This window comes from Felis catus, chromosome B1, assembly GCF_018350175.1.
Source record: "Felis catus isolate Fca126 chromosome B1, F.catus_Fca126_mat1.0, whole genome shotgun sequence".
Classification (NCBI taxonomy): Eukaryota; Metazoa; Chordata; class Mammalia; order Carnivora; family Felidae; genus Felis; species Felis catus.
In genome coordinates this window covers 66,321,887-66,345,443 of record NC_058371.1, presented here as the reverse complement: position 1 = coordinate 66,345,443, position 23,557 = coordinate 66,321,887, and the positions used below count along the sequence as shown (strand labels likewise).

At 35.2% G+C, this 23,557-nt stretch overlaps 1 protein-coding gene and 2 non-coding genes across 6 annotated transcripts in view; all 3 read right to left on the bottom strand.

The window, feature by feature from the left end:
- Positions 1–23,557, bottom strand: part of FSTL5 (follistatin like 5) — a 786,930-nt gene that overhangs the window by 211,679 nt on the left and 551,694 nt on the right. The gene's annotated exons all lie outside the window — the stretch shown is intronic.
- LOC111560310 lies at positions 5,657–5,765 on the bottom strand. The gene has a single exon (XR_002742067.1). It is a non-coding gene; the product is annotated as a U6 spliceosomal RNA (small nuclear RNA).
- LOC111560303 lies at positions 19,100–19,205 on the bottom strand. Its single transcript, XR_002742060.1, has one exon. It is a non-coding gene; the product is annotated as a U6 spliceosomal RNA (small nuclear RNA).

Below are 23,557 nucleotides of genomic sequence, written 5' to 3'. Positions count from 1 at the left end.
CACCCAGGCGCCCCGAGAAAGCATAATTTTTTCTTCAGTGGCCAGCGGAAGGCAGCCACAGTGCAGCACCACTCCTTGGCACTGGGGTAGCCAGATCTCCTCCCCCCAGGGAGCAACACAGGATGTGGAGCAACACAGGAGGGCTGGTTGAGGCACCGACCAGGTCCTGCATGCAGCCACCCCTCCCACATGAGTCTGAGGACATTCTGACATGTCTCAGTAGTTATCATACAGCATGGTGTGCCTTTCCATTAAGGTGTGGACTTCATGAGGGCAGGATTATATCTTTTTTAAAAGCCATGGTCTTAGGTCAGATTTACCTATGAATATACTCTGAGGATCAGTTGGGAATGTTCTCAGGAGCAATACCTGTTAGAACATGAGGGAAAGGATGAATGGTGATGGGATTAGAACAGAGGCCATGGGGAGCTTGGAGTGTGGCTGGATACAGGCTCATGACATGACATGTCCAGGAGCAGGACGTATCTATTTCTTTAAATGTATTTTTAAAATATTTTAAAATATCTTTATAAAAGATTAAAAGTAAGTATGTAGTAAGTATGTAACTTACTACATACACTGTTATGATAACTGTAGCCTTTATCACTAATTAGCTAAGAATTAGCAATACGTTATATGTTTTTGTTTATAAATGAATTTTTTATCCATTGTAAATAGTCATGAAAAACTCACTAGGGAGTATACGGTATTCAAGGTCCTCTGTATACCAAAGTGTACCAACTAACCAAGAAATTGCCATCAGAAGCTTAATTACAGTGAGGACAATACAACAGTAAACACAGATGAGAGCTAATTTCTTAGCGCAAAATTATGGAAAAAAAATTTAGGGTAGAAAAGTTATTTTGGATGGAATGGTCGTATAAGGCCTCTCTGCCAGGGCATATCTTACTAACGAAACTATGAGCTTGAAAAGGAACCAGCCATGGGGAGGGCCAGAAAGAAAAGGGAGATGCTCAAGCTCAAAGCCCCAAAGGCCAGGGCCATTGCAGTTCAATCTGTGAATATCACAGCACTTACTTCAGGCTGGATGAGTTCATCTGGAGAAAAGAGAAGGGGGTTAAATCTGGCCGTGCCAAAATCTATAGATTGTTAGTGAAGGACGAGTTGGCAAACAAGAAGACTCAAGATCCTCCAGAAGCACAAAAATAAAACCAGCAATGTGCCAAGAGAGAAAGCCAAGAGAGAAAAGAGATTCCTCACATTGTGTGCCTTCTAATAACTAACAACTTTTTTTAGCGTTTATTTATTTATTTTTGAGAGAGAGAAAGAGCGAGCGAGCAAGCACAAGAGTGAGAGGGGCAGAGAGAGAGACACAGAATCCAAAGCAGTCTCCAGACTGAACTGTCAGCACAGAGCCCAACTCAGGGCTCAAACTCACAAACCATGAGATCATAACCTGAGCCAAAGTTGGACACTTAACCAATTGAGCCACCCAGGCGACCCTAATAATTAACAACTTCTAATGCAGAACTTCAATTAATTGCCAAACATGAAAATAAAATAAATAAAAATAAAAAAAACAAAGCATAACTTCAATATTACTTTAGAATAAAGGAAAAACAATAAAATAACAGATACATAAAAGTAATTTGAATAATAACTTGAAATATTGTATTCGTATTATTAAAAGAAGATGTTTCATGCCTACTACTTTCAGAATAATAAATAGTACATAATTCAATAACACAGTAATCAAAGAACAAGGATTTATTTCACGGTATTCATTAGTGTGTTTTTTCACTAAAGGGAAATAAAATCAGTGGCATTTTATAAGGCTAGAATAGTCAGCTTTCTCTATTTTGCCCTTTATCAGAACCAGTGTATGATCAGGATGAATGAATTTGGTGCTTGAAATCCACACTATTGTGTTCTACCATTGTGATATTCATTAGTGCCCGCTGCCACATTAACATAAACTTGTGATATGATTTTCTAGATTCTTTTAACAACTATAAAAGGTCACACAGTTCACTTGGACTTTGGAAGTAGGGAAGACACAATATCTTTATCAGGGCATTGCTTCAATGAAGGCATATAATGCTATAAAAGCTTCAGAGGGAATTTCTGCTTGTGAACTGAAAAACTGGTTAACAGTGCTGCAGGGGTCTGTTTCTGTAGGGAAAGGTATTGAAGTAGAATCTATTCTAAAAACAAGAATTATGTGATGAAGACAAATCCCATACCTCTTTTTGTCTCAGAATTACTATCTACAAAATGGGAATATTAGTGATAATTTTATAATATTAATGATGTTACAAGGTTCAATGATTCTATTAGTAAAATATACCGACAAATATGTCTGCAACACTCCAATTGTAACATAAATATCTATTATTGGTGTTCTGTTATTATAATCTTAAGTAGTTTAATAATTCTACCTTATGACTGAATACTGAAATTCAGAAAAGCTTGGAGCTAAAAAAGGTACTAACAAATCCTTTTTTTCCCCTTTATTTTTTAGTATTTTTAAATTTTATTTTAGACAGAGAGAGCACACACAAGTGGGGGGAAAAGGCAGAGGGAGAGAGGAGAGAGAGAATCTTAAGCAGGTTCCATTCACAGAGTAGAGCCCAACACAGAGTTTGATCTCACGACCCTGGCGTTCATGACCTGAGCCGAAACCAAGAGTTAGACACTCAACTGGCTGAGCCACCCATGCACCCTGGTACTAACAAATCTTTAACCAAGCCTGAAGGAAACTGTATCTCTTGAACTCAAAATATAATCATAGAATTTCTTATAAACTAAAACTAATTATGTGACAATTCACAGTAGTGCAGCGTCTAGTGTAATGCTCTCAAAACTTAACATGGTGGCCTAATCATATAAGTGCTCATAGGATGCTGATGCTGATGAAGAAGAAGGCCCAGAGACAGAAAGACTACAGAGTAGAGCAGGAAAACAGGGAGACCGGAAGGCAAAATCCCTGATAATGTCTTCAAATATTATCCAGTTTAAGAAAACATACAGGTAAATCCATATGCAATAACTTTTATCTGCATTTCAAAAATATTCATCTGAGTTTTCCTTTAAAGAACACATTCCTACAGCATCTTTTAAATGAAAAATTACAAGTTTTGTTTCATATGTAACTTTTCTGGAACATATCTTGTCTGTGAACTAACAATGTATGTAGAGAATGCAAAAAAATACAATTAAGTCTGAAGGTCATGTTTAAAATATTCATTTTCTGTGAAGACTTTGAATTGAAACAAACATAAAATATGCAAAACATGAACTCTTAATGTAGTTCAATTATATTTCATATATCATTGACCAATTAATCAAATGATTTTTATGTTTATTTTGTTATTTAATCCTTATTTATTATATTCCCAAATTCTTGTTATGTTTAAAGAAAGAAAATAGTTGAGTGCTTAAATTTAAAATATAGTATAGGCTTATACTCAATAATTGCTATTTAAAATACTCTTGCTTACAATTTATTTGAACTCCTTAAAGTGGGAGTTTCACAGTGTGGTTTTTTATATTATATAGGGCTAATATTTTCTGTGATATCTTGACATTCTTATTTAGTAATTATCTCAGAATTATACAAAACAAGTTAATAAAATTAGTATAAATTTAAAGCTTAATTATTCTGTATGGATTCTGATAAACTTTCCAGTCTTATTCTAGTATGAACCAAATGATCTGATGTTGAACAATTATGTGATCCTGAGAAAGTTGGGCTCCTTGAATTTCAGTTTCCTTATCTTTAAAAAAATTTGTTTAGCATTTATTTATTATTGAGAGACAGAGCATGAGCATGGGAGGGGCAGAGAAAGGGGGAGACACAGAAACCAAAGCAGACTACAGGCTCTGAGCTGTCAGCACAGATCCCGTTGTGGGGCTCCAACTCAGGATCATGACCTGAGCCAAAGTTGGTTGCTTAACTGACTGAAACACCCAGGCACCACCAGTTTCCTTATCGTTCAAAATAAGATTAGTAAAACTTAATTTATGATTAAATAAGTTTAGATCGGCAAATCTAGTATACTATCCATCACAAAATAGACATTAATTAAAGTAGAAGTATAAAGAAGTAATTTAGCAGAGTGACAAGAGCAAGGATTTTGAAATCAGAACCTTGGAAAGGACTTGAATTCCATTCTCTATTCTTGGATTCCATTTCACAAGTCAACTGGCTTCACTAATTAGTACGAATAAAAATGTTTATGTTGCATGATACAAGCACATGAAGTTTCTGGTAAATTGCAAGTAATCACAATCATGGTCATTTATGACTGTATTCCAACAACCTATTCTCATTAATAAACCTTTTACATATACTATGATAGCAAACCATTTCTATATTGCACCCAGTATACAATACACTATATTTAAAATAAGTTTATTCCCAGAGACTATGTATTCACAGTCATTCCAAATTCACCAACACCTCTTCATCATCCAATGGTTGACGATCTCAAAAATATGGGAGTAAAAGAGAACTTCAATTTAAATATAGGATTGCAATCAGGTGTCCATTACTATCTGTTATGGAACCTCAATTAAAGAGATTCATTGAGATAATAGAAATTGTAACCAATCAACAAGATGAAATGATCATGTAGAACAAATAAAGGGGAGAATCTTCCTGAATAATTAGGAGTCCATATAATCCTTTCTTCCAGATTTATACACAAAGGCTATATATACAAAAAAAAAAAATCAAATGTTGTAATTATATCTAGGGTAAAAAGATTCTGATTTTTTGCCTCTTTAAATATCAAAATCTTTAAACATAAAAAATATTTAGAATCATACAACACTCTTGTTATCTTATAAAAATATTATTAATTTTTCATTATAAGTGTATCAATCCATGTAGCATGGAAAGAAATCTAAAAATAAGTGAAAATGGGATTTAATTCCCCTCATTAGATCAAATAAACATCGTAACGAAATGGTACAAATATTCTCCATCTCTTCAGTGCTCCTATATTTATAATATCAGTGTACTTCCAATACCATCAACATTTTCCATAATCATGTGTATAGAAACTTTTTACTAGGCTATTATAGCAATACATTTTTTAAACTGTAGCATGCATAGCTTTCCTTCTGTCAAAATTATTTTATTAATCACCTTTTAAAATTGTTTGGATTATATCTGCTACTCAGCAACCATATTCTCTTCTGGTAATTGGACTTTTAAAAGAGCAACAATTCTCTTTCACCCTTTTTCTTTCTTTTTTTTTTTTTTTTACTAAGTATATCTTCAGATTTTGTCACTTTATTGTTTGAAAAATGGAAATAATTGTGCTAAACACTTCACAAACTTAATGTCGTGTGTGAAAAGTGTACCATCCTCACTTTACAATGAAGAAAGAGGCTCCAAATCTCCTCAGCTTAGAGAAGACATCTAGTTAAAGGGAGAGAAGGACTTCATAATGGTAGAGCCCAGCCTTCACACAGCTCCTTATGGCATGTCATGCATTGCCGTAGCTCAATACTTAAATCATGGTTAAGAACAAAATGCAACTTTACCACCGTGATATTTTCGTTTTTCACTTATTATTTTATAAGTATTATTAATGTCGATTGGTGTTTCTGAGTATTTCCATAATTTGCTTCTTTCAACTTTTTAAAATTCAATCCTCAGGGGATAAACCCCAAGGTTGTATCTGTGAAGCCCATGTTGAGATCTCTACATATTCATTACGTCATTCTTGTGTGGGGCCATGCTAATCTTCTCTGTTTCATTTCAATTTTAGTACATGTGCTGCCCAAGGGAGCACTCTACATATTCATCACTGTTTAAAATTTATGTAGTTTGCAGGGAAAAGCATACATTAGGAATATGCATAAACAAGTTTAAGTTTAAAAACTGTAACTATTTTATTTGTTTTATATTTAAGACAGGTCACCTGATTTTTGAGATATCTAGTTTGTATTATTATAGTCCAACAACACTCTTACAGGAAATTATTTTGATTTTTGTTGTCGTGGAAGTTGGTACTAGACAAGCATGTAGATAAACAGGGGCCAGAATGGTTTGGGCTACTACCAATCTAACCAAAGCTATATTCATTTAATGGATTTCTTGACACAGTGTTCACATTTTTTTTTCCCCTGAAGCCTCAAGTCTCACTCAAGAAACTACCATGATAGGCATAGAAACGTTTTACCTACTTTATAGAGAAGATGTATGAGCTCTTGTATCTTCTCTCCTCTCTTATTTAAAATATACTCTTGTTTTTTTTAATGTAATCTGCATATCGTTTGTATCAAAGTCTCAATGAGTGCTTGTTTAAAAATACAGATTACTTTTTCCAGCCCAGCTAATTACTAGATCTTGAGAAGGAATAAAGCACTTCACAATGAAATTCTCCCAGAGATGATTTTTAACATAAAATAATTTTTAAGACACACTTAACATACTTTTGTGTTTTTGCCTTTCTTAGTGAAAAAGTAAATAAATAAAGTTCCCCTACATTTCTAAGAAGGAAATATTTACTTTTCTTAAACATATTATCTCACATATTCCTTTTGTCACTCTTTGCAAAATGTCCTCCTTTATCCCCAGTCTTAATTTAGTTAAAAGCTCTTATTTATTGGCTTATGTAATGTTCATGTTAAGCCCTTTCTATCATGGCATTATTTGATCTAGAAGTAAAAGTTAAAAATTAGCCAAAAGATTTGGTTTTGTAAGTGAGATATCAGCAATTTTGTTAGCACTTCCTCCTCCACTTTTTTTGTCTGTGTGACTAAAATGTGTACATGATGTCCAAAGTGCAACCACCATCACAAAAGAAGGCACAGAATGAGGGATGGAGGAGCCCGGGTCCCGAGGCCACAGCTGATCAACCATTCCATCTCCAGCCTGTCCAATTTTGACTTGAGTTATGAAAGACAAACACATCCTTACTTATTTAAGCCACTGTTTTTGGAGTTTTATCTTACTTGTATTCATATTCAACTCCTAGTTAAGACGATGTATAGATTTGATCAGGAACAATTTCAACTTTATTTTTTAATTGTTTTGATCACAATGTTGTTCTGGAATTTCCATTGCCCTACCCTTACTCCATTTTCCCAGATATTTTGTTAATACCAAAGTTAGTACCTGGAAATTCTACCTTTGGGTAAAAAATGGATCTTGGATATCATTGGATGTCATGAATATCTGGCATTTGTTGTTTCTACACCTCTATTCTGATTTTTATATGATATATTCATTTTCAGGCTGACTATATCCACATAATGGCTCCCATAATAGAATTTCTCAGGATGTGACCCCAGAAGTATATCCTTATAAATCTAAGCAGAGCAGAAAGAGCTCAAAAAATCTACCCATTCATCCAAAACTTGGGATTGATATTGACTACATGTTTTGGTTTTGGTGACTACGGTGTTATATGTGCCCCATCTGGAACTAAGGATGAAGTCATCTTCATCCAGACCCATGGACACAGAGTCATGGAGAGATGGTTATCTAAGAAGATAAAGAAATTCTGGGCTGGCAAAATTAAAAACAAAGAAACAAACAAACAAAAAAACCCAACACTTTCCACTCTACTACTGCCTTACTTTTTACATTTTATATTTGCCTGGAATGCTACAATATCTATTTTTTTCTTAAGCACCCTGTTTTCAATACTTCAGTTGCATTCTTTAACCAACTATTTCTTCCTACATCTAAATCCCTTTAATATCTTCCATTGAACTATGCTTGTATACGAGAAACTGAGCAGAACTTTCCACTACTGCCTACGGCAAGAGAGTTTGGAATTTGAGTCTAGTCATATAGTCTGCCTACTAGAAAAAGAAAAAAACAAACACAAAAACAAAACAAAAAAAAAAAATGATCCCTCTTCAGAAAAAGAAAAAAGAATCCATAGTGTTCATAACATATTGTTCTTACTATACACTATCCAATTAAAAATAAACCAGACAAGCAAATTGAAAAACAGGACCAAACTCAAGAGACAAAAAAAATCTGTCAATAAAAACTAATACTTAGATGACTGAGCTATTGCATTAAGTAAATAAAGAGTTTACATAGGATACTATAAATAGGATCAAAGATTCAGAGAAAAAAAAGGAATGACAAAAAAAAATCTTGAGGCATGTGGGTGGCTCAGTCAGTTAAGCATCTGACTCTTGATCTCAGCTCAAGTCATGATCTTACAGTTGATGAGACACAGCCCATGTGTTAACTCAATCAACAAGACATGACAGAAGCTGTATAGCTCCACATCTCCCAAAAATTGTTTTTATTGTCAAAATCTTTTCCCACCAAGAAAGTTCATATTTTAGATGTTTTCAATGGTAAATCCTAACCAGACTAAGGAATGAACTAATATGCCAATCTTACAAACACTTCCACAAGTACAGAAGAAAGCACCTCTCAACATATTTTATGAGCTCAGAAAAAATTTGATGTCACAACATGAGAAAAACATTGCTAAAATAGAATATTATAGCATTTCATAAATATAGACAAAACTGTTAAAATGTTAGTATTGGAAAACAGCAATATATGTAAATGATAATACATAAAAAGATAATATAGTATGAACAAATAGAGTTATTCCAGGAATGAAAAGTTAGTCTAAACCTTAAAAACTAAATACCATAATCTACTATGTTATCAGAATAGCATGATCACATTAATAAATGAAGAAAAAAAACACTGGACAATTTTCAACTCTCATTAATAATAAAATTCTCTGAATACCAGGAACAGAAAATAACTACCTCAATCTGATGAACGGTATCTTGGTCATTACAATAAATCATGCCCAATTTGCTTTATCCAGGAAACCAAGGTTGGTGCATATTATAAAATTCAACTTCCAATAAAAGATTAAAAGAGAAAATTCATAAGACCATCCCAATAACTGCTGAAAAAAAAATAACATTTGATAGAAAAGAATCTTTGATGATAACATTTTTAGGACATTCAGAATAAAATAAACTTCCTTTATCTGCCAACAGGTATTCAAAATGTCTAGAGCAAACATCCTATTTAAGGGTCAGACCCTTAAAGCTTCCTTTTGAGACTTGAAGAAGAGAAAAATTCCCATTATCATCATTTTCATTCAACATTTTACTGGAGTTTCTAAAAGGTTCAGTAAGTCAAGGAAAAGGAATAAAAGCAGAGACAGGAAAGATGTATTCACAGATGTAAGGACAAAATTATGAATTTTCAATAAAGTGTCAAGTGAAAATACATATAACATACTTGTGTCTTCAACATGAGAAATATTATTTATATCAACACTTAAACATTTATTTTTTTAAAATTTATGAATAGATTTTTGAGAAATAAAGAAAGCCTCAGTTCCATTCTAACTTTATTTCTAGAGTTTCTTGATAGACTCACAGAAATATCAAGCATCACAAGGGGTGGTGGTAGTTAAAATTATATGTAGATACACATACACAGATACAGACACACACCCAGTTGTATTTGAGATTATATCTGGAACTCATCCTTGACAATAGGAATTTTCTCAACTTTTTGGCCATGTTTCATTTCATAAGATATTGAATACAATTAGAAATTATGATATTAATGAATACCATTCCTGTCTCATTCTCAAGTGTACTAACAATGACAAAAACATTAGAAGGTGAATTTTTATTTATTTTTTATTTTTTATTTATCACTACAAACACGCTTTCATTCAAATTATTCCATTTTTATTTCAACATTTATGTGGTATTAAATTAAATACATGACTACCAAATGACCATATATTTAAAAAATTGAAATCTGAGGGATGCCTGGGTGGCTCAGTCAGTTAAGCTTCTGACTCTTGATTTTGCCTAAGTTTATGATTCCACAGTTTGTGAGTCAAACCTTATGTCAAGTTCTGCACTGATAGCACAGAACCTGCTTGGGATTCTCTTCTTTCCTCTCTCTTTCTGCCCCTCCCCTGCTTGTGCATTCTCTCTCTCAAAATAAATAAGTAAACATTTTTTAAAAATTTAAATCTAAAATATTGTATCTAGATCTTTATAAAATATATTATGCTTATTGCTCATTAAGATTATTTATAGTTTTTATATTAGTTAAATGAAATCCTTGTTTGTCAGGATATGTCAGTTATGTTATCAACAAAACCATTTCCTGTGTAATTTTTCATAATAGTTTACTTTAAATTAGTTTTCGGTTCACATAAGACACTCTTAAATGCAGAGAACAAACTGAGGGCTGTTGGGGGTGGGGAGTTGGGAGAGTGGGCAAATTGGGTGATGGACATTAAAGAGGGCATTTGTTAGGATGAGCACTGGGTGTCATATGTAAGTGATGAACCACAGGAATCTTCCTAAAGCCAAGACTACAGTGTATGTTAACTAACTTGACAATAAATAAAAAGCAAAATAAAATAAAATAAAATAAAATAAAATAAAATAAAATAAAATAAAATAAAATAAAATAATAAATTAGTTTTAGGTTCAGCTTTGTGTGTGTGTATGTGTGTGTGTGTGTGTGTGTGTGTGTGTGTGTGTGTGAGATACGGTTTATAAACAAAATAATAAAATGATGGTATTACATTTCATATCCCAAATGACTGATTTCTGGCATGATATATTTCAAGTCAATGATAGATATCTACTTATTTCTGTTAAAGAAGGCTATCACTTTTCTTCATTAAGTGGAACCTCTAAGAGCAGATTTGTGCAGAATATCTTGTACCCTTTGCTTGGAGAGCTTTTATTTAATGTATTTGAGATATTGGATGTGGTAAAACTCTCAAGGACTTGCTTATACATCTCAAATTTATTATTTCTCTTTAATTAAATTCACATAAGCTCTTAGGCAATTACATTTGCAAGAGAAATTTTTAAGTGATGAGAAAGATTACAGGGGGGGATATAGAAAAGCGAAATTTTCCAATACTGATTACATACTATTTTACATAAGACAAAAGCAGTGGGGAAGATAAATGCTTACTCATAAGAGATAAGATAGTTATTACCAATTAAGAAAATGCATTTGAAGCAATTACTAAAGGATAACAGCAGTAACTCCATTCATATTTTGAATTTCCCCTGTCTGCCAAATTGAAGTGTGGACCTCTACTCCATAAGTTACTGCACTAAATTTGATTTCCCCCTTTTTTATATTAATAGGACTACATATTAAGTTTTGAAAGCCTAAAGGACTTTCAATTTTGAAATCCAGAAATAAGCACTTTTATTTTGTTATTTTAATTTTTCTCTTCATGTATATTTCCACATATTTAAAATTTGTTTTAAAGATTGAAAATCAAGATATCTTCTGATATAAATATTTAAAGAATAGAGGAGAAGAGCCAGGATGGCAGAACAGCATGGAAGTTTTCTGTGTGTCTCACCCTCATGAAATACAGCCAGACCAACACTAAACCATCCTACACACCTAGAAAACTGATTGGAGGATTAACAAAACAATCTGCACAATCTTAACCACTGATTTCAGCAGGTACATGGCACGGAGAGGTGAACATGGGGAGAGAGAAGCAGGCGGCGGGCAGGGAGCTGCTTTTGCAGGTGGAGAGGATGGAGACTGGGGGAGGGGGTGAGAATACAGGAAAAGCACGCCTCCCCAAAAGTAGCTGGAGAGAAAGTGGAAAATTGGAAACAGCTGCAGGGACTAAACTAAAACAGGAGAAAGGAGAAAGAAGAGGGTTTAAATTCCATTAAGACTGTAAACAAGTGGAGTGCAGAGTCTTTAACTCTGCAGCTCGATACCTTGTGGTGCTCTGGTGGGAAGGGTGAATCTCCAGGAACAGAGTGGGGTCCAGGAGGTTCTCGGGCCACACAGGAAGAAGCGGTTCCACTGTTGGAAGGACATTTGGTAGAGACTGTTGAAGCTACCTGGTCCCAGCAGACCCCAGAAGGTGGCCACATTCGCTGGTGCTGGAACAAGGTCATTAAGGGTGAAGCCTGGTGCCAGATGTGTGTGGTGATTTTTCATAATCCCTGAAAAGCTGCTGCTACACTACTTGCAAACTTTTTCTGGGGCAGACTGGCACCTGGCCACAGTTGAGACACCAGCAGCAGCAGGGTCCAGCAATCATTCCTGGGTGCAGCTGGCATTCGGCCATTGCTTGGTGAGACCCTTCCACAGAGGGGTGGAACAGGTCAAAGCTGCAGTCCTTCAGAAGTAAGGGGCCAGGGAATACAGGCACATCTGAGACAAAACTCGGGAGAGAAGTAGTGCCTGGGACTTGGTCACGGACAGTGAAGAAAAAGCAGGGAGTGGACAAAAGCTGAAGACAGAGAACGGGTGCCCTATTGCTGATCATGGAGAACAGGGTTCTCATACTAAAGACTGGGTAGCTGGGTGACGCCATTCTCACCACTCCCGCGCATGCACATACACACCTACGAGTACACTGCAACAATCCACTCCAGTAGGCTAGAAGGCCATCTAGTGGAGAGCGGATCCCTTAAACTGAGCCCCGCCCAACAGGGCCAACCTCGCTTTTCAAGAACACAAGTCTCACCGCCTACTTAGTTTATGGACTACAAAGCACTTCATAGTCTGACTTCTACAGGAAAATGAGGTAATTTCAGTTATATTTCAATCTGTGAGCAGGTCCATCTATTCAATTGTCTTTTTTTTTTTTCTGTCTTTTACAATACTTTCCTTTTCTTGAATACAGAAAGAGAAAAAAATTCATTTTTATTTTGAATTTTTATTAAAAATATTTTTCTTTAAGTTTTTTCTACTATATTCTTTACTTTTGTGTAAATTTTTAAAATTCTATTTTACTCCCATCATCTCATTTTAGAATACTTCAGTGTATTCATTTTTTCAAATTCTCAAATGATTTCCTTTTTTCCCTTAAACCAGACCTGCAAGAAATTTTAAGGGGGACTCTCTGAGGGTAGAAAAGATGAAAAATATATATAGAGAGAGAAATAAATAAATAAATACCAAAAGCAGCAACGACTAGAAAGGACCAAAGAACACCACCAGAAACTCCCAACTCTACAAGCATCATAATGGCAATAAATTCCTATATTTCATTACTCACTCTAAATGTCAGTGGACTCACTGCTCTAATCAAAAGACATACAGCAACAGAATGGATAAGAACACAAGATCCATCTATATGCTGTTTACAAGAGACCCACTTTAGACCTAAAGACACCTTCAGATTGAAAATAAGGGGATGGAGAACCATCTATCATGCTAATGGTCAACAAAAGAAAGCCAGAGTAGCCATACTTATATCAGACAATCTAGACTTTAAAATAAAGACTGTAACAAGAGATGAAGAAGGGCATTATATCATAATCAAGGAGTCTATCCACCAAGACGACATAACAATTGTCAACATTTATGCACCAAATGTGAGAGCACCCAAATATATTAATCAATTAATCACAAACTAAAGAAACTCATCGATAGTAATACCATAATAGTAGGAGACTTCAACACCCCACTCACAGCAATGGACAGATTATCTAATCAAAGTATCAACAAGCAAACAATGGCTTTGAATGACATACTGGACCAGATGGACTTAACAGTTATATTCAGAACATTTCATCCTAAAGTAGCAGAATATACATTCTTCTCCAGTGCACATGGAACGTTCTCCAGAATAGACCATATACTGGGACATAAATCAGCCCTAAGTAAGTACAAAAAGATCGAGATCATACCATGCATAGTTTCAGACCACAATGCTATGAAACTCGAAATCAACCACAAGAAAAAATTTGGAAAGGTAACAAATACTTGGAGACTGCAGAACATCCTATAAAAGAATGAGTGGGCTAACCAAGCAGTTAACGAGGAAATTAAAAAGTATATGGAACTCAATGAAAATGATAACACCACAACCCCAAACCTCTGGGACACAGCAAAGGCGGTCAAGAGAAAAGTATATAGCAATCCAGGCCTTCCTAAAGAAGGAAGAAAGATCTCAGATACACAATCTAACCTTATGTCTTCAGGAGTTGGAAAAAGAACAGCAAATAAAACCCAAAACCAGCAGAAGACAGGAAATAATAAAGATGATAGCAGAAACTAATGCCATCAAAACCAAAAAAAACAAAAAACAAAAAAACAGTACAACAGATCAATGAAACCAGAAGTTGGTTCTTTGAAAGAATTAACAAAAGTGATAAACCACTAGCCAGTTTGATCAAAAAGAAGAAGAAAAGGACCCAAATAAATAAAATCCAGAATGAAAGAGGAGAGATCACAACCAACACAGCAGAAAAAAAAACAATAATAAGAGAATATTATGAGCAATTATATGCCAATAAAATTTGCAATCTTGAAGAAATGGACAAATTCCTAGAAACATATACAATACCAAAACTGAAATAGGAAGATATAGAAAATTTGAACAGACCCATAACCATTAAGGAAATCAAATTAGTAATAAAAAACCTGCCAAAAACCAAGAGTCCGGGGCCAGATGGCTTTCCAGGGGATTTCTACCAAACATTTAAGGAAGTGTGAACACCTATTCTCTTGAAGCTGTTCCAAAAAATAGAAACAGAAGGAAAACTTCCAAACTCTTTCTATGAAGTCAGCATTACCTTGACTCCAAAACCAGACAGACACTCCACTAAGAAGGAGAAGTATGGACCAATTTCCCTGATGAACATGGATGCAAAAATCCTCAACAAGATATTAGCCAATTGGCTCCAACAATACATTAAAAAAATTATTCACCACGACCAAGTGGGATTTATACCTGGGATGCAGGGCTGGTTCAATATCCGAAAAACAATTAATATGATTCATCACATCAATAAATGAAAAGACAAGAACCATATGATCCTCTCAATAGATGCAGAGAAAGCATTTGACAAAATACAGCATCCTTTCTTGATAAAAACCCTCAAGAAAGTAGAGCTAGAAGGAGCATACATCGAGATCATAAAAGCCACGTATGAACGACCCAACGCTAATATCATCCTCAATGGTGAAAAACTGAGAACTTTTCCCCTAAGGTCAGGAACAAGACAGGGATGTCCACTCTTGCCACTGTTATTTAACATAGTATTGGAAGTCTTAACCTCTGCAATCAGACAACACAAAGAAATAAAAGGCATCCAAATTGGCCAAGAGGAGGTCAAACTTTCACTCTTTGCAGATGACATGATACTCTATATGGGAAACCCTAAAGATCCCACCAAAAAACTGCTAGAATTGATTCATGAATTCAGCAAAGTTGCAGGATATAAATCAATGCACAGAAATCAGCTGCATTCTTATACACCAATAACGAAGTGACAGAAAGAGAAATCAAGGAATCGATCACACTTACAGTTGCACAAAAAACCATAAAATACCTAGGAATAAATCTAACCAAAGAGGTGAAAAATCTATACACTAAAAACTATAGAAAGCTTATGAAAGAAATTGAAAAAGTCACCAAAACAGGAAAAAGATTCCATGCTCCTGGATAGGAAGAACAAATCTTGTTAAAATGTTGACACTACCTAAAGTAATATACATATTCAATGCAATCCCTCTCAAAATAACACCAGCATTCTTCACAGAGCTAGAAAAAATAATTCTAAAATTTGTATGGAACCAGAAAAGACCTGGAATAGTCAAAGCAATCTTGAAAAAGAAAGCCAAAGCAGGAGGTATCACAATCCCAGACTTCAAGCTATACTACAAAGCTGTAATCATCAAGACAGTATGGTACTGGCACAAGAACAGACACTCAGATCAATGGAACAGAATAGAGATCCCAGAAATGGACCCACAAACATATGGCCAACTATTCTTTGACAAAGCAGGAGAGAACATCCAATGGAATAAAGACAGTCTTTTCAGCAAATGGTGCTGGGAAAACTGGACAGTGACATGCAGAAGAATGAACCTGGATCACTTTCTTACACCACACACAAAAATAAACTCAAAATGGATGAAAGACCTAAATGTAAGAACAGGAAGCCATCAAAATCCTCGAGGAGAAAGGAGGCAAAAACCTCTTTGATCTTGGCCACAGCAACTTCTTACTCAATATGTCTCTGGAGGCAAGGGAAACAAACACAAAAAGTAACTACTGGGACCTCATCAAAATAAAAAGCTTCTGCACAGCGAAGGAAAACTATGAGCAAAACTAAGAGGCAACCGACAGAACTGGAGAGGATATTTGCAGATGACATATCAGATAAAGGGTTAGTATCCAAAATCTATAAAGAACTTATCAAACTCAACCCCCAATAAAACAAATAATCCAGTGAAGAAATGGGCAAAGGACATGAATAGACACTTCTCCAAAGAAGATATCCAGATGGCCAATCAACACATGAAAAAAATGCTCAACATCACTCATCATGAGGGAAATACAAATCAAAACCACAATGACATGCCACCTTACACCTGTCAGAATGGCTAACATTAACAACTCAGGCAACAACAGATGTTTTCAAGGATTCAGAGAAAGAGGATCTCTTTTGCATTGTTGGTGGGAATGCAAGCTGGTGCAGCCACTCTGGAAAACAGTATGGAGGTTCCTCAAAACACTAAGAATAGAACTACCCTACGACCCAACAATTGCACTACTAGGCATTTATCCAAGGAACACAGGTGTGCTGTTTCAAAGGGACACATGCACCCCCATGTTTATAGCAGTACTATCAACAATAGCCAAAGTATGGAAAGAGTCCAAATGTCCATCAATGGATGAATGGATAAAGAAGATGTGGTATATATATATGTATACACACACACACACACACACACACACACACACACACACACACAATGGAGTATTACTCAGCAATCAAAAAATGAAATCTTGCCATTTTTAACTACATGGAATGAACTGGAGGGTATTATGCTAAGTGAAATTAGCCAATCAGAGAAAGACAAATATCATATGACTTTGCTCATATGAGGACTTTAAGAGACAGATGAACATAAGGGAGGGGAAACAAAAATAATATAAAAACAGGGAGGGAGACAAAACAGAAGAGACTCATGAATATGGAGAAGAAACTGAGGCTTACTGGAGGGCTGTGGGAGGGGGGATGGGCTAAATGGGTAAGGGGTACTAAGGAATCTACTCCTGAAATCATTGCTGCACTATATGATAACTAAATTGGATGTAAATTAAAAAAAAATAAAACAAGGTAAACAAATTATATAGAGAGAGTAATTTCCTATCTGCTAATAAAGCTACAGAAATTGGATACAAAAATAAATAAAGAAAGTATAATTAGAAAGCATGAAAAATTATGTACACTTCAAATTTGATTTTTATAATGTATTTTTTTCATTCTCATATGTAGATACTTATTAAAAGCTGCTTAACAATGTGAGTAGAGCTACAGATTTATAGCAATATTGTATATATTGTATTGTATCTATTGTTTTGTTAGTGTTGTTGTTTACCCCTTTTTTTTTTTACTTCTTTTTTTAGAAATACTTTTTATTTTTATTTTTTCCCCACATTTTTATTTAAATTCCAGCTAGTTAACAAACAGTGTGATACTAGCTTCAGGTGTACAATATAGTGATTCAACACTTCCACACAACACCTGGTGCTCATCAAGACAAGTGCCCACCTTACTCCCATCTGCTACATCACCCATCCCCCTGCCCACCTCCCCACTGATAACCATCAGTTTGTTCTCTATAGTTAAGATGTCTATTGTTTTTCAACCACAGCACATTAAAAACTTTCATTCTTCAAAGTAAGTTAATTATTTTTTGTATGCTCATGACCTTAAAGTGTTTACATATACACACACACACACACACACATATATGTAATATTATATATATGTGTGTATATATATATATATACACACGTGTATATATAATCTGTATCAGTTTCTGTTCTGTAGATTGAGTTTGTACATATCTGTTGTGTACAAAATTGAATTCCAATCCTATACAGAAGTCTGATGCAGTCTAGATTGGACAAGACAGAGAAGCTCATGTTGTGGTGAATAACACGTAAGCCGCGTGGGGCCACTTTGGCCAGCATCACAGCCGCTACAGTTGGAGCCGTGTTAGGAAACACCAGTTTGTCATTCTAACTCTACTTTGTCAATAGCATGCACTATTTTTCATTAATGGGAGAGCAGAATAAAATATCCATCATATGGGAATGACAGCCTTCAAAAAGTTCTTTTTAATCATATGCAAATTGAAGTCTTAATAAGTTGACCATTTTTCCATATTTACCAGTTTTTAATAGCAGTATTTCACAATAATTTTAGGAAGTGTGCTTTTATCAGGTACCTTTGTGCCAATATTGACCCTCAGAATCTTAATTTTTAATTATATTGAATTAATTTTTGATAATTCACCATGTTCATATCTGTTACTATAGTAACTTAAGGCATAAATCATGTATAACCAGATAATTTTCCACATGATAACTTGGGGGTAATATCGAAGTATTTTTCTGGAATATTAAAATAATACCATTTCTATTCTATATGTAATAAAACATGTAATTTCATATCTGAAATGGAAATTATTATTATAAAAATTCTGAATTTATACTGATACTATTATACAGGTATAGACTTGGAATAGTCGTAAATAGTTTTATGATGGCATCATATGCCAAAATAACTGTTTTTATTTGTTTGTTTGTTTGTTTGTTTGTTTGTTTTTTGGAGAGAGAGAGCATGAGCAGGGGAGAGAGGGGCAGACAAGAAGAGAGAGGGAATCCCAAGCATGCTCCATGTTCAGTGCAGAGTCCCACACAGGGCTTGATCCCACAATTCCAGGACAATGACTGAGCAGAAATCAAGAGTTGGTTGCTCAACCAACTGTACCACCCAGGCACCCCCCCAATAACTAATTTTTTTAATGTTTATTTATTTTTGAGAGAGAGAGACAGAGCGCCAGCAGGATGGAGGCAGAGAGAGAGAGAGGGAAACACAGAATCTGAAGCAGGTTCCAGGCTCTGAGCTGTTAGCACAGAGCTCAGTGCGGGACTGGAACTCACCAATCCAAACCATGAGATCATGACCTGAGCTGAGATGCTTAACCAACTGAACCACCCAGGTGTCCCTAACTCATTTTTAATTCAAATATAATACACAAGGAACAATTAGATAGACATGGATAGAAACATTCCTGTACAGACAAAATGGTATGACTTTGAAGCCAACAAATCTGGCTTTTTTTTTTTTAACGAGATGCTTCATGTTTTTGCATGTCATCCTTGCACCAAGGCCATGCTAATTTTCTCTATATCATTCCAATTTGATATTATGTACTGCCAAGCAAGCACCAAATACGGCTTTTAATTCTGACTTTACTTCTAGCTCCCTTTGTATGATTTTGGTTAAATCAGTCTTCTTAGCTTCCATTTCTCATACTTAAATGGCGGGGGGGGGGGGAATGCACCTTTCTTTATTGAATTTGAATATCATGATTGAAGGAGCCAATTTAATATAACACAGCACTGTGTCTGTCATGTTAAAGGCACTCAAAAAATGTTAATTCCTCCAATATGTTTTTATTGAACTGATTGGATTTGAAAATCTATAATCTCTATGTTTTAAGTTATGGAGAATACTTTAGTTTTGGTAAGTGGTAACAAAACAACAATAAAGTGTATTTAAAATATCAATGAGCCCTGATGAGTCTAAAGGATTTCTTAAGGTAGAAACGTTACACTCTAATCAGAAGTATGACCACCATGATAAAAACTGCTTAAAGGAAACACACGGATGGCAGCTCCATTTTTAAAATTATGCCTAAAGAAAAATTACTACATAAAACATAATTTCAAAGTATAATCATTTTACTTCCTCAGATTAACCAAAGATGAATGACGGCCATATTACTTTTAATGTGCAAAGAGATGCCAAAAAGGACATTTAAAATCACTTTCATCCATTAAGAGTAACATTAAATCCCAATGAAATTTAAGTTTTAATTTTATAATGCATCTCAATCTGAAACTTTCATTTCTAATTAGTAATTTATTCCTTTGAACTTCCTATCAGGTTGGCTGTGCCAATCTCAAGCCCTCGATTACAATTTGTCACTTACTCATTTCTGATGTCAAGATTCAGACTACTAATGGGCAGCCATGTTATTCTGCTACCTGGATGTACCAAAAAAAAGTCACTGATCTCAAGGACCAATAAAACTCTATATTTTATTGACTGCTTAGCATACTCCACTCAATAGTATTTACTGAGAACTTCCTATGAAGATATTATTTTGGTTATTATACGGTTACAAAATATGAATTAAGCACTGCCAGAATTAAGCATTACCAGTGAGCAAAGACCTTGGAATTTAGTGAGGGAGCTAAGGCAACGTGTATATAGATATGTGTTAGACAAAGCAGAAAGACATTATATCAATAAATCGTTAGTAAAATCTAGGTTTGTGTTATATATGGAGATTAGTGATGTTTAGGGTACATCCAGGCAGCAGAACCCAATGGCTGTCTAACATAAATCTCACACAAGGAATTCTTCCTCCATCATTTTTTTTCCTTCATCATTTTTTATGTGGCCTATGGGACTACCACATATATCTCTACCTCCAACTCTGTTTTCTATGCTAAGTTGCAGCAAACATTTCCAAACATATATTTTATTAGTAAGGAATGGTAAAATTCCAAGAGATTATAGGAAAATCAATAAAGTCAACTTACTAAAAATGTTTTTAATGAGGACAGCGATCTTTTTTTAAAAATTTTTTTTTTCAACGTTTTTTATTTTATTCTTGGGACAGAGAGAGACAGAGCGTGAACGGGGGAGGGGCAGAGAGAGAGGGAGACACAGAATCGGAAACAGCGATGTTTTTTTTTTTAAATTTTTTTTTCAACGTTTTTTATTTTATTCTTGGGACAGAGAGAGACAGAGCGTGAACGGGGGAGGGGCAGAGAGAGAGGGAGACACAGAATCGGAAACAGGCTCCAGGCTCTGAGCCATCAGCCCAGAGCCCGATGCAGGGCTCGAACTCCCGGACCGCGAGATCGTGACCTGGCTGAAGTCGGACGCTTAACGGACTGCGCCACCCAGGCGCCCCGAGAACAGCGATCTTGAATAGAATCAAATGGGATTTTTTTTTTCAAGCTATATGGGTACAAGTTTGGGTTGAATCGGTTTATGCCAAAATTATTGAGGAGTCAGGCTTCTGTTCAAAAAATCTATGTGTGATCTTTCAGGCCTGACCACAGGCAGTTACAAAAGTTTTGCTTGGCAGATATTGTAAGGGAGAGCTGCCTTTCCTACACCAGCCTCGGAGCACAGCCAATGCACGGACGTTTCTGGAGAAAGTTACAGTCAGGAACTCAGGACCTCTTGGCCAGCCATGCTCTTATCTGTATTACCAGCCTAAGCGCCTCCATTCACTACCCCCATCAGGAACCGATGTCAGAAACACCTGTGACAGACACCTCTGCTGAGATTTCTTTATGGGGAAAAGGATGGGGGAGGGACATGACACTTTTTTTCTTCCTGGACTCTGTATTTAGTACTTTGCCACTCCTAGCCCTTACCTTTCCTTCTCCTCCTCCACCCAGGTCCATAAAACTACAGGATCCTTTTGTTCAGTTTCTCTTGGGAGTGATACAATTACTTCCATTTTGGCTAGCGATCCACCATATCTGTGCTGATGCATCTGACCCTTGACTGGTGCCATTTGACGGAGAAAAATGAAACAGTGGGAGATTTGGCTTTCCTCTATTTAGCCTGTTGCTTATAATTTTGCACTAAGTGACTAAAGGGTTTCATTTTGGCGTGTAGTGTCAATGAGCTACTGTGACACCTGGCCACTCAGCAATCTCCAGCTCAACTTGGCCCTTGAAGTTGTCTACCTTTTTTGAGCCCTTCTTAGCTGTAAAACTGGGATGCTGATGCCTTTCTATCATAAGAGATGACATAAGTAGATTTCTTAAGATCAAACAGACATTCAATAACAGCAATCTTAAAACCATAACTATAACTGGAAACTTGAAGGATCTCCAAAACAGTAAATAACAGCGATTGAGCATATGAATCATGTTACACTTTGGTTAAGTTTTTATAAATATGAACATTAGATCTTGCATCTTCAAACTACACATATTTTCAACAGGATATCATTAGATGACTTCAAAGTCAACATGTTTATGTAAAACATATTCTAATTCCAACAAGAAACTAACTCACTTTTTACCAATAGTACTGGGTACTATGTGGTACTAATAGTACTGCGCAAGAGTCACCAGGACCCAAGTTTTTGAGTCCTATTTTGTTCCTGCTTTTGTTTGAGTCCTATTTGTTCCAGGACAATGCTTCATGTGCACGTATGAAAGAGACAGAACCTCACTTGCTATCTATACCTGTTATCTTAACAGGAATCTGACACAAAATGTCATCCTGCCTATCCCCAACATTTCTGTAACATATTTGTTCAATTACAAACAAATAAGCAATACTTGAGCAAATGAATTCTTCACAGGCCAAGTTAATAATTATCAGATGCACCCAGACGTTTTTCAGTATCAATTTAAAGGCAAGAAAATTTCATTCCCTACTGTTGTCTTACATACTAAGAGCAAGTATGGCAGTGGAGTTGGTTGATTCTGTCTTCTGAATATTATTTGTCCATTTCTGCCTCCATGAAATGTCCTTATAATTAACATTTATGCATATTACTTAGAATTTTCTGTTCCTTCAATCTCACAGTTTGTGAGTTCGGGGCCCACATCGGGCTCTGTGCTGACAGCTCAGAGCCTGGAGCCTGCTTCGGATTCTGTGTCTTCCTCTCTCTCCACCTCTCCCCCGCTCATGCTCTACGTCTCTCTCTCAAAAATAAATAAACATTAAAAACACAAATTTTCTGTTCCTTCTAATTCTTCAAAACCAAAGTCTGAATTTCCCCATCAATTTTTTAGTCCACTAATTCATATTCCTTTCTTCTATCAATAATGCATGTGACCCACAACACTAATTTGGTCCTTGGTACTGTGATATTTTATTCATTTAACAACACAATTATTATTCAAAATGCCATATAGCCTTCTTAGGCATACATAATTGCCACGAGGTTTTGACTAGACAACTTTAATAATAAAAAATTAGATATATATTAGGAAGTATAGTTTCAAATTTAAATTGCTGCCTGAATAAACTTGGTAATTAAAGCAAGCTGTATGAGATTTCAGCATATTATATAAGTGGGGTCTTTCTTAGGCATTTCCTTTAAGTCTTGATTTATTCTTGATTTATTGTATCCTAACTTCTCTCATTTAAAGTTACCTCCAATTTAGAAATATATTGAAGTTTTATTTGACTCATATAAGATTTATTTTAACATGTGACAAGGTCAACTCCAACTTCAATGAAAACAACACTCTTCAACTGATCGCCATTCCACTGCACAGAAGTAACATTTTATTTTTAGAGGAAAATAGATTCAAAGAAACATGGTTGCCATGGTATAATTAGAGATAGGTGTGCACTGTTTCAAAGTCTTCAAAATTAGTATCATTTAAGGCTAATAAGATTTTTTTTTCAAAGTAAATTACATGACCAAATATATCTTTCTGTTAATGTAATTGTATTCTTTTGATATTCCTCACCAGATAGTAATTTTTATATTCTACTCTAGGAATTTGTGTCAAGGAAAACATAT